Consider the following 12613-nt stretch of genomic DNA (forward strand, 5'->3'; position numbering starts at 1 on the left):
CTTATTGAATTCAGTACTCTAATGGCACACTGAATTTGACCAATGACTGTCATGTGAACAGCCAGTCCGGAAGTTAAATAAAGCCTCTCTAACCTTATATGATGCAAAGTAGTGGTTCTCTGTTTGTCTTGAGTCAGATATAGACTAATAGATTTAGTCAGGGTAGCGTCATACTTAATCTTTGACAGGGATGAAAATGAGGCTGTGAGGAATAGTACATTGCAGTCAATAGATTGCACTGTTGAACAACATGCCAATTGTCCAGCTGATGAAACATCCTTCCAAAACATTTTCATTAGACAAAATGTCCATAAAACAGCTTTAAGAATTTTGGAGAGAACATGTGATCTAGGACCTTTACACAATGCATGCCATTATAAAGTCTATCCCTCACTGCCTTGTTTTTATCGGTGTAAAACGTAACATGCCATTCACACTAAGGCCTATAGCTTCCATGGTTTCTAACTGATTTAGGTTGAAAGATGCATAACATTACTGAGAATTCAGAGTCAGACAATTTTGCCTGATTGTTTTGTAGTGCAACCCAGAAGTTGCACTACAAACATGCATTATCTGTCTTTTGACATCTGTACATTATTCATTACAAAGAATTCAAAAAAAGATTATTTACTGACAAATATGAAATGGGAGAAACTGGACAAAAAAATTGAAATATTGTCTTTCACAACTATAAACACTATCTCATGAATTCAAATGGACTACATTTGGAATCTTTCATTTATCTTCCCAAATCCTCACTTTTTCTACCTATTAATTTTTATGGATTCTTTATTTATATGAACAGCAGAAAAACACAACAGATCAGACACCTTCTCATACTGTTTTTTTTTTTTGGTAATGATTACCATAAACCGTAATGCTAAGCTGTGGGATATGCTAGTTATTAAAACTAGCTATTTAAAACACAATAAGCCACAAAAGAAAACTCAATTTAGTCTTTTTTTTGTAAGCCAGTCTGTCTTACACATGACTTTCTTTAGAGTGTTTTCCAAGACTGTGGAAAAGAAATGCCTATTTTAGGCTTAACATAGGATGCGTGCATAAATGATGAAATATACACAAAAAATTTGACAAATATTTATGTAAACACAATCAATTACATCTTAAGTAGTAAGTAAACAGCTGCAATACAATCAGAGCAGCATCAATACTACGATTAGATTGCAGACAGTAGATGGTATATTACACTGCTGTCACCTTATGTTGTTAATATTAATCAAACAACAAAAGAAAAACCACTGGCTAGGTACACCTGGTCGACTGATCATTATCACAAATATCTAATCAGAAAATCACATCGTCTGAAGTTCAAACCGAGCATCAGAATGTGATGTGATTGTCATCGTTGCACGGTTGTTGGTGCCAGATGGGCTGGTCTGAGTATTTCAGAAACTGCTGATCAACTGGGATTTTCATGCACAACCATCTCTAGGGTTTTACAGTGAATGAGTAGTAGCTTTGTGGGTGAAAATGACTTGTTTATGCCAGGGGTCATAGGAGAACAGCCAGTCTGGTTTAAATTTGTAAAAAGGCAACAGTATCTCAAATAACCACGCAGTACAACCGAGGTAGGCAGAAGAGCACTCTTGTCAGTTAAGAACAGGTAACTATGAATACAATTTGCATGGGTGCACCAAAATTGAGAAGATTGGTTCTATAAGTCTCGATTTCTGCGGAGAGATTTGGATGACATATAGAACATGAAAGTATAAATACATCCTGCCATGTATCAGCCATTCAGGTTGGTGGCAGTGGTGTGGGGTAGGGTTGTGACGATGAGGAAATTTCCCCACCGGTTAATCGGCATGTGATAACACCGGTAATACCGGTATCACCGTGGGTGTGGGGGTTTCCTCTTTTCCTCTTTTTTTCTGCTTTTAAATAGCTTATAAATGCGTGCGTATTATACTTTCACTTTCAGTTTTGCGGGAATTGGCAATTCGGCGTCAATTGTTTGAAAGGACGACAACGAAACTACAAAAAAAAACTTTGAACCCAAAATAATGCCAAAGAGGTGTTTTGCATTGCTTTTTGACACTAAATCGTCCGCCATTCTCTTTCTGTAAATTCGACTCTCGTTGTGAGGTTTTATTCACAAATTTCGGGAGGAGCTCGCACAGATAATTAACACGGCCAATTCACCATCAGCAATCACACTCCCTATCCAAGCACTACAAGAGAATCCCTTTAAATAGCCAAGCAGTCTTACCTTCGTTATCTCTTGTTATTGGGTTCGGGCCGAATGCCGAGCTCGGAGCCCTCTCCCGGACAGCACGCCAAACACGCTTAACTTTTACGCTGTTTATTATATGTAAGGGCGAACTTGTGAACTTCTCACGAGATAAATGAAATATGACGCATTGTAGCTATGTTCAGTTTTTAATTATAGTGCATGCTCTCGTCTTAAGTAAATTATTTAATTCAATTCAAATAAATATTTAATAAAAAAAACGAATACTTAAAAAAAAAAAATGTGGAGACGGTGTCACGGTGGAAAAGTGATGTCACCGGTGTTGCGTCTTAAAACCGTTAACACCGTCAACACCGTCTATCGTGGCAAGCCTAGTGTGGGGGATATTTTCGTGGCATATTTTGGGATCCTTAGTACCAACTGAGCATCTTTTAAACAGCATAGCCTACCTTAGTATTGTTGCTGATCATGTCCATCCTTTTATGAACTAGCCATCTTGTGATGGCTACTTCCAGCAAGATAATGCACCATGTCATAAAAGCTCAAATCATCTCAAAATGTTTCCTCGAATATGACAGTGTGCTACCTATTGTCAGTGTTGCTATATTAGATCCATAGTAAATCTTGATGATGTGTGAACAGTAAAGCCTTTTAACTGGATCATTCATGGCATAATGTTTATACCAGTTTCCATGTCAATGCTGCTAAGAATGTCAGTGAACAATGACATGACACGATCAAATAGAGGCGAAATACTAGGGCTGGGCGATTAATCGAAAAGTAATCGAAATCGACATTCAGAACCTATAATCGATCAAATTTTTCCAGGTCGATTATTTCGATTACTTTCCCTTTAAAAACAGGGAGGCGCCAGAGTTCACAGAGGGGGGCGCGGGAGCTGATATGCTTAGAGGTAGAGACCTGCGTGTGACAGATTTTTCAGTCTGCACGGAAATATATGTTATCTCGTCCCACTCCCGCCCGTAAGATTCATGTTTTGTCCCTCTCCCGCCCGCAAAAGCCTGCATTGAAGTTACCTATACAGATTTTTGAGTACATCGATCTTATTCTTAACAGAAAAGCAAGCATCGGCTTCTGCGTGCATGCATGGCAGAATGCGAGCAAACAACACTCCCTGCCTATCTCAGTTCATCGCGATCTCATACAACTCTTATAACACAATGAATATATGCACAATAAATATTTAACAGTGTCTACACTTCGTGTGTTGCAATGAGTGGATTCGTGCGCACGCAATATTAAGCAGTGCGCAAGAACTTTTGAGCGGTGAGTGGATTCTAACTTAAGCCTTGCATTCCAGAAACTTCCTATTCTTGCACCTGATAATCATTTTTAAGTTATATTAGTTGTTTGTGTTGCTTTTGTGTAATAGATGAATGACAATTTGTATGTTTTTAGATATTTTATGTTTATATATTTCTATTTTCCGGGAGTCCCTCCAATCATTTTATTCTCCCGCATCCCGCACACACACGAGTTTCTACTAGGGTTGGGTCGATAGACGATGCCATCGTCCATCGCCGATGGCCGATAGGCATCGCGATGCTGAGCCGGCATCGCGATCCATCGCCCCCGCCGCAGCAGCAACCCGCTCGCGAAAAACGCACACTTAAATCACACTATACAACCAAATGAAATGCATGCTTTCAATTTCCGCATCTTTACTTACTTTACTATTATTATTATTATTATAATGAGGAAATAATAAGGAAGTTGGTAGCGATCACAATACAAATTACAGTGAACTCCAAACGAATTACACGAACTATGTTCGTTTACATTAATAAATGAGGCGGAAAAAGTGATTGGCAGGTGGTAATTTGTGTGTAACTTATCTTTATTTATTTATGGTTTGGTTTAGGGCTGCAACTAACGATTATTCGTAATAAAGAAAAAAAATCTGAAGAAAAACACACTATAACAAGCATAAAATACAGTGTTTCTGCTATTTATTCTGCCGTGGCTGTGTTTAGTGTCCCGCCAACAGCAGCAGCAGCAGCAGCGAGCGCAAGTGCCTCCAGCAGAGTTCCGCGTTCAAATGCACGCAGTAGTGTTAAGCTGGTCGCAAAGCCCCGTGAATGAATGAGTTTTGTTTTTGATTTGAATTATTTCGTTTCATAGTAGCCTAGTTAAGTAATAGTTTAAAGTAAATTTTACTCTTACCTTTATGAGCAAAAATTAAGTTTCACATGGCGCTGGCATCTCCATGTCGTGCAAATGCGCTTCTCCAAAAAGCTCTCCGCAAAATGATTAGATATGCGCCTATTAGTATATAGGATTTATCTAGGTTAAACGAATAAACTAATATTGTGATATGCTTTAAGGTTTTTTTTATATCTATGGATTTTAAATTGTGATGACTTGAGAAGGCTATAAATTGACCATTAACCGCTTGGTCGTTACTTTAAAAAACAAAAACTTGAATTTTACAAACAAAACGTGTTCCAAATATATTTCTAAATTAGCTTTATAAACTAAAGAAACGAAAATAAATGTCATTACTTCGCTATTAAAAACAGCAGCTGTGCAATGTGGAAGAGAAAGAGAAAGTCAGGTTCCAGTCGGACTCGGGCCAGTAATTTCGATGAGCTGTCGAGGTTGTTAGGAATTTTTTGCAACGAATGTCTGTTTAATAGCATATTTAACACTTATTTAGGCTACTTTCTTATTTAAATGTATTCATTATTTGATTTATTTTAGCGTTTTGTAGGCTGCTTGTTCACTGACCGAATTGCTAAAATAAACACGCGCGTTTGTTATTAATGTTTGAGCCTCATTTATTTTGATATATATAAAAACACCGCGCCACCTGCGGTAGTTGGTCCATTACCACCGCGGTGGTAAAAATCTGGTATTTTAAATCTAAATTTAACATTCAAGGACAGATGTTTCAGCACAATGAATGTTTTTGCGCTGAGGATTAATTGTCTCCCCGTCTGTGTTCCGGATGTTTGACGCTCATTCAGTAAACTTAACACAGACTGTCATAATGAACTTTTATGCATAAATGGAAATGGATTTTATCGATTAGCTGTTGCAGCCCTAGTTTGGTTATGGGTAAAACAAAGACCATGCGGGTCAGGTAGTGGAGATGGTAGGCTTCGTTATGAATTAATTATTTAACAACAGCCATCACCCCCCCCCCCCCCCAACCCCCCGCCTATGACGACGATGCCATCGTCCATCGCGATGTTTCCCATTAGACATCGTACGATGCCGAATTGGTCGACATCGCCCAACCCTAGTTTCTACCCACTCGCGCATCAAGTTTTGTCCCGCGCCGCACTCTGTTTCTGTGCAGGTCTCTACTTTGAGGTCAAATAAAGATGTATAAAATGTTTCACTAATAATTTTATATAAAAATGTTTTTAAATCATATGCTTACAATGCCAATATAAGGCAATTAAAAAAAAAAACAATTAAACAAGTGTAATTGACAGTATTCTGACGATCCGGCGTTTCAATCTACAAATCACCAATGTTTACCATGGTTTTACTGTAGTAACACTGACAGTAACCATGGCATGGCAGAAAAGTACTGCTTATTTTCATTGAAACATTGAAAATAATTTATTTTGTTTCCAAAAGTGCAAGTTATTTATTTTCACTAATTTAAGAAAAATGTGACTGTTCGTTTTAAGCAACGTGTGCTTTAATTTCAGTTGTTCAACACTGATGTTCAATAAATAATCATAGATAGTAGATAGTGTGTGTTTCCTTCAATTATTTTAAAATCAAGTAATGCACCCTTCATTCAAAAATCTCTCACTTGTAATATGTGAGCATATTTACTGTACAAAACTTGTCAGTGAACTATGAGGGCAAAACAAATAAATATTATATAAATATTGTATAAATATAATTAAATATAATTTTATTAATAAATAAAATAATCGTTCATTAATCGTAATCGAGTTAAAATGTTCAATTAATCGAGATTTTGATTTTAGGCCAAATCGCCCAGCCCTACGAAATACCCTCCATTTTAGTACAGTATTCAAACAATAAATGCCGTTTTGCCACGCTGTTTAATGTGGCATGACAGATACGTTAAAAGAACTGAAATATGTATTCCTGTCTCATGTAATCGCTCAGTGTTTCAACTGCGCAAAGACTTCAATATAACAACCTGTGAAAATTGTCACGTAACGTCACACTAACCTCAGAAAAAAAGCTCAAGTTAGGTAAAAAAAAAAATACGAGCATTTTGCTAAATATAGGCCTATGCACCAAAACATACTCATTATCATTTTTACTTTTCTTCAGTGTTTAATTCGTTTAAAAATATATATCCATCAAGTTATGACAGACACCATTTAAATGTTTATATTAAAAAAAAAAACAAACAAAAAAAAAAAAACTAATTGGAGTAGAAATATTTGGCATGTACTGCACCTGATATACATTCCAAATAATCTATGTCGAACCGATTCAAAAAGAAAATCGGATCAAAATGAATCCAAGCTTGTGAATCAGAATCAAATCGATTCATGAAATTTGCATCAAACCTCAGCCCTATAATTTTTTTTTAATATTAGGGACAAGAAACCAAAAGACAATCAATCATCAGTTGGCTTAAATCATTTAGCAAACAAATGTTTCCTTTAGTTATTTTTACACTTAAATATTCCTATTAAAATGTATTACTCCCACTGTTCATTCTTTTGCTCTATCATATTTTCTCTTTCATTTAATAGCACAACACACACTTAGAACTGCTCCAGTGCAGCGTTGTTTCCCTGTAATAGTTTAGAGAACCACTGGGTATACATAAATCACGTAACAGCTATTGTTTTCTTAGATATAAATACATTTTAATTAAATTGACGTGTGTGCATGATTGAACAATCAGCATTGAAAAGAATTCAACAGAAGTACACACTTTCTATCTTTCCTTCATCTTACCCTCAAATAATGTTAGTAATGTGTGCATTATTTTGCTTTCTTTACTAATGACATATCCGGCCAAACTACAAACTTTTCAGCAACTTTTATGTGAAAAGGATGGGACTTTGCCTCGGCTTGCTCAACCCACAGTGTGCTTGACTTGTCAGCTCACGCACTACAGCTATACATGAATATTGAATACTTGAATATTGAATTTAGGTTTAATATTCTATTAATTACATATATTTACTTCATGGACATTTATAATCTCTGATATCCCCATTCTGCTCTTTGTTGGTTCTGTTGTCTGTGTGTCTCTGTCTAGACACAAAAACTATACACACTGTGTGGTTTGCAGTAAAAAGGCATTTTAATGAGAACGAACACATAAGAACAATATCGTTATTGTGCAGAGAAAAAAAAAATCTCAAAGTACCACACTCATGTCACATTTAATTCTAAATGCTTGTCAGATTTTTTTTTCTTAACTCAAGTTTATGTTTTTGACAGCACAACAAAGTCTTGCTCACCTAGAAGATAATATTTGATTTTACATACAATTACTTGACAAGTTGCTTTGTAATAACAGGAAACACACAAAAAACAAACAAACAAAAAAAAAAAAAAAACACAAGAGAGAGCCCATATAAATTCAGAGAACAGGACATGACTGCATGACTAAATTTGGCACAGGCTAAAATCGGTTAATGCAGGAAATACCCGGATATCAGGAATACTGGAAATATTCCATGCCCATGACATCATGTTTAGGCACATACAGACTTGTCCAAATTAGATTTTCCAATCCAATAGACAACTGTTTTTTTTAAAGCCACACAAACCCAACAAAGTTAAAAAGGCTTTTTATGCAATGGCTGATTGACAGGCGAGTAGGGGGTTGTCCTCTGTTGTCTGGGACACATCAAGAAGCATTACCATTTACAATACAAAAGGGAACCATTGTGGCCGCATTATATTTTTCAATGATTTGATAATACAAACAAGTACACTTTTACATCCATAAACATTGCTAACCATTTGTGACAGTATCACCAGAGACAGTGAAAATGGTATTTTATTTAACTACATTCTCTCTGCCAGCTTGTTTTCAAGATGACTGACCCACCCTTCTCAAATACCTGAAAAAAAATGTGCAGGAGCTAAAATGGCTGCACAGGGTGCACAGAAACAAGAGGCAAAAGAACCTGGACTAGCAGAGTGTATATGGATACCACATTATATTCAGCTGCCTTTCAGTAAGAAAACATTGTTTATGCTACTAAAAGCCGTTTTAAGATTGTGCTTCTAGTTGTTCCAAAGCAGTGGTTAGGGAGGGGGCAGTGAGATAGAGAGAGGGGGGGGGGGAGAGAGAGAGAGCGAGCGAGACCAACAACACTCAAAGACATCCGATTGGCTGAGGGTCTCAAACACCACCCAATCAGGAAGCAGAAGAGAAGCAGGCATCTCAGCAACTATTTTTTTAGTCTCAGTACATAGAATAGCACAAGACGAGCTAAAGGCCCCAGAAAACCAAACACAAGCGCTATTTTCTCTATGTATTTTCTAAGATGACAAAAAAATCAATACACGGATAGAAAGATTTTCTAATATCCATACAAAATACATGGATCATAATGAGCTCCAATCTGTGTATGCATGGGTTCAGGGACAAAAACCACCACTAAAATGAGGGAAGACACCTCATGTATCAAAGAAATATCTAGTTAACTACAAAAGGGGGGGGCCTTAAAACTAATAGTATTAATATGATTTAATAGTATTAAATTACAAACACCTGGCCAAAGTATGTTGATTCTATATTGTAAACAAGATTCTATATTGTAATCACAACAGTAGATAATATTCTTTTTAAAAGCAATGCCGGTCATGAAAAACACTAAAATCCTTGCTGGACTTTTCACAATCAAAAAGTATTCAATATAGATATTTTATAGTCACAACTTTTAAAAACTTCACTTTGGCAAAAAATGACTTACACACTGGTAATGTAAGTGATTACACAGATTTAAGTACAAAAAAGACAAACAGAATGTGATAAAGAAACACATGCTTTGCATATTTGCCATTTATGTCTTGATTTGTGGAACAGTTCTCTGCCTTCAAATATTCAGCTAAACCTCAAACACTTTCTATGTTTTGATACTAAAATGCTTCAGGGCATTAATCTATTTTCATATATATTTAACTTTAAAAATGTTTCGACTTTCTAAGCTTGTCCTTTGTCTCTGGACAAAGACACACGTTGACTTTAGATAACGAGTCGGGTGAGTCACAGAAAGATCAGGTTTCACATAGTTGAAGGCGGACGAAAATAAAACCTGAAAACATACTGGGAAAATGTCGGACAGGCCCAATCATACGCTTGCAGTTGCCAGCAAGCTCTTCAAGAAAAAAGACATTTCCTTGCTGAGGCTTTTGAAGCAGACCCAAACGTGGATTTTGATAATACAAATGTTTATGTACATGGCCAGTCATATTTTTGTACTTAAGTTGTCAGACTAGGTCCATTCGACCAGCATTTACAACATAACCAGCAGATTCCCCCCAAACACTATTCTTATACAAATAGTTTAACAGTTTCATTTACACTACATGCATATATTAAATGACAGAGGCCATGCAAATAGCAGGTGGATACCATTTCAAGAATGTGTGAATTCTATCAGGCACTGTTATGGACAGTCTTTGTTTCGGGTCCTGATGATACCAAATTTATCAACGAATAGACAGACACGTTAGTATGCTGCCAGAGGACCACTAAAATAATGTATTGTGTGTATTGTATACGTAAAAGTAACCCCCAGTATGGAGTACGCGGCCTAGCCACAACAGCAGGCGTTTCCTCACGGTTCATTTTACACGCTGGAAATAACATAACAAATGTTATTCATTTACAGCGTATAGAAAACTATAAGTTAAAAACTATTATGTATGCATATATATATATATATATATATATATATATATATATATATATATATATATGCTATACGCAGTAACGTGAGCGAATCTTGTCGAGTTCCACTCGCTCTCGGTTGCCTTCTCTTCCTTGTCGTTTCCACTCACTTGTTGTTGAAATAAAAATGGAGGCTAAAAAAGGAAAGGCGAGTTCCCCTTAGAAATACCACCCATTTCTCATGGATAGAGTTGGGGGTTGGTTGATGGGGGAGGCGGAGGTGAAGAATGAGAAAAGCAAGTCACGGTTCTCGGGGTTCGCCTTATTTTCGTTTCCAAAGGAAAACACAGACCAGATCAAGAAATTATAAACACATCATAAAGTTTTCTCATAGTCAACATGATGAAAGCAGTCTATATCAAAAATGGAGATACACCTATCAAAACAGAGAGCACTGCTCAACAGGATATCTGCTTATCCGGACAAACTATCTTCTTTTAGAACAGACAAAAAATAAATCCACTTTGTAGGTCCAACAAAGTCCCTCCATGAAGTTAAACGAAGCCAATCAATGCAGTTAAGCACCTTCATACATCATTCCCTGAGTTCTCTGAAAATTTAGTTGATAAAATTCGATTCTGACAAGCACGGATGTTGTAAATACAAACTCTGCCATGTCTGTTTTCACATAGAAACTTGATTTACACAAGAACAAGTCAACTAACACTAAAACGCCCAGAGTCACAGTTTATGCCACAAAACCCTTATCAATCATTTCTCCTATTGTTTTCACAGCAAGATCCCCAGCAAAGAACGAGTTTTAGCATTTAAATGTAACGTTATTACTCCAAACCGTACTAGCTTTTAAGACAGCCTCTCTCGGCTAAGCTAACGGCTAACTAAAATGATACCTTTGCTCACTTTGATAGATAATGTGTTATGTTGAGTGGCACGAATGCTATGAATGTGATGTACGTGCAAAGGATAAGACAGACAGCACAACAGTAGGCCGATCACTAAATGTTTACAGCAAAAAAGCAGTTCTTAGCACGAGGTTCTTGGCAAAGTGTGATTGTGATTATGGCTACATCAAGCTAACATGCAGATCAGCCAACACGGTGTTACATCATTAAAATAATTTGATTTGATTCATTAACGTGACAGCAGAAACAATCAACCAAGAACAGTTGAAACAGAAAAGCTACAATGCGTGTTGATAAACAAGAGCTGATAAACTGAGCTCCCAACTTCTGCATCAACTTTACCTAGTTCATAAAAAACACAAGCTATTGCTATCAAAACCTCCATGGAAATAACAAAATACCTTACCTACAGCGTCCTTCCAACGTATTTGAAATTCAAATGCCTATCAAAGGTATTTAGTGTTTTTTTAAAAATCCAACATCAATGCGAGGCAGAACAGCAGGCCTTCTCTTGCAACCTCGGTGTTTCCTGTGAACTGTAAACCGCGAGGCTCTCAGGCTATCTTCCAAACTTCTCAGTGTCCCTTACGCAAGAGTTGAAAGTTTCACATTTTCTCCCATTTAAGACATTGTGCGGTCTTCAAATGTTCACGCTGAGTTGCTAAAGAATACATCAATATACAATATTATTTTACAAAATTATAGTCGGTATTTATATGGGTATGTACAGCACTTGGTGATTCAAGACTGTGATTCAATCTCATGTCCTTTACATTTGCAGTATTGCCCATCCCCCTCTCTACACCGGCATCGACCGCGGCTCCCAGCGAAGCCTACACACAACCATAACACAGGGTTTCCTTCACAGCGGAGCAGGGGTTCATTACTGGGGCGGACTTTTAGCTTTAGCTCGCGCCCTCTGGTATGCTATAGGACAGAAATGTGTCAATCGCTGTAACAAACAGGAACGCGCATATGCCGTTGGATCATCGCGGAGCTTACTGTTGTCGTAGCCAGAAAAGAGGCAGGGTCTTGTTTTTTTTTTGGAGGTGGCTCACTTCTCTAGTCAGCATTTTGCAGCGTGAGATGGCGTTGAGAGGAGCTGTAAGTTTCGAAGACTAACAGCTAGTTAAAATGGATACTCTCAAAAGAAAGGACCGAGGATTTGAGGAAACATGTTGTGTTACTAAATACACACGCCGTGGAGTTTAATGGTCTTTCATATAAGGAATTATTATTTTCTTCTTTTATCCGTGTAAAGGGGAATAACAGTGTTCTGTTATACAGCCGTAGCTGCACGGGGTCTCCTGGGCGCTATCGCAGGGAGCGCGATACTAGTCAACAATACTGTGAGGAATATATGAGAGATCCAGGATTGGACCGAACGTTTGATTTGGTGCAGGATTTCATTCTATCCAAAATATTAACCCAGTTGGAGAACTGGGGTTCTTGATTTTAAAAAAGAGGAAGACAAGGGAGACCAAACATGGGCCAGAATAATAAACCACGCTTAGAAGATCAACAAACGAATGAAATCTTACCATAAAGATTTAAATGAGATTTTTCGTCGCCTTTTAAGTTAGAAGATAAAACGTTTAAGAGTAATTGATTAGGCATTACTGAAAAATGTACACTTTAAGTGATAATGCCAAT

The 12613-nt window shown here is 37.1% G+C and overlaps 1 protein-coding gene across 3 annotated transcripts in view; it reads right to left on the minus strand.

Annotated features, from left to right (window-relative positions):
- Positions 1 to 11783, minus strand: part of setd5 (SET domain containing 5) — a 41157-nt gene extending 29374 nt beyond the window's left edge. For 2 of the 3 annotated variants that reach the window (XM_073851741.1, XM_073851740.1), the window contains exon 1: positions 11367 to 11783. The gene's annotated coding sequence lies outside the window, so the exon portion shown is untranslated. The remainder of the gene's footprint in view (positions 1 to 11366) is intronic. The other variant, XM_073851742.1, reaches the window with a different exon arrangement.
- Between the last annotated feature and the right edge of the window lie 830 nt (positions 11784 to 12613).

Source organism: Garra rufa, chromosome 12, assembly GCF_049309525.1.
Source record: "Garra rufa chromosome 12, GarRuf1.0, whole genome shotgun sequence".
In the NCBI taxonomy this organism is placed as follows: Eukaryota; Metazoa; Chordata; class Actinopteri; order Cypriniformes; family Cyprinidae; genus Garra; species Garra rufa.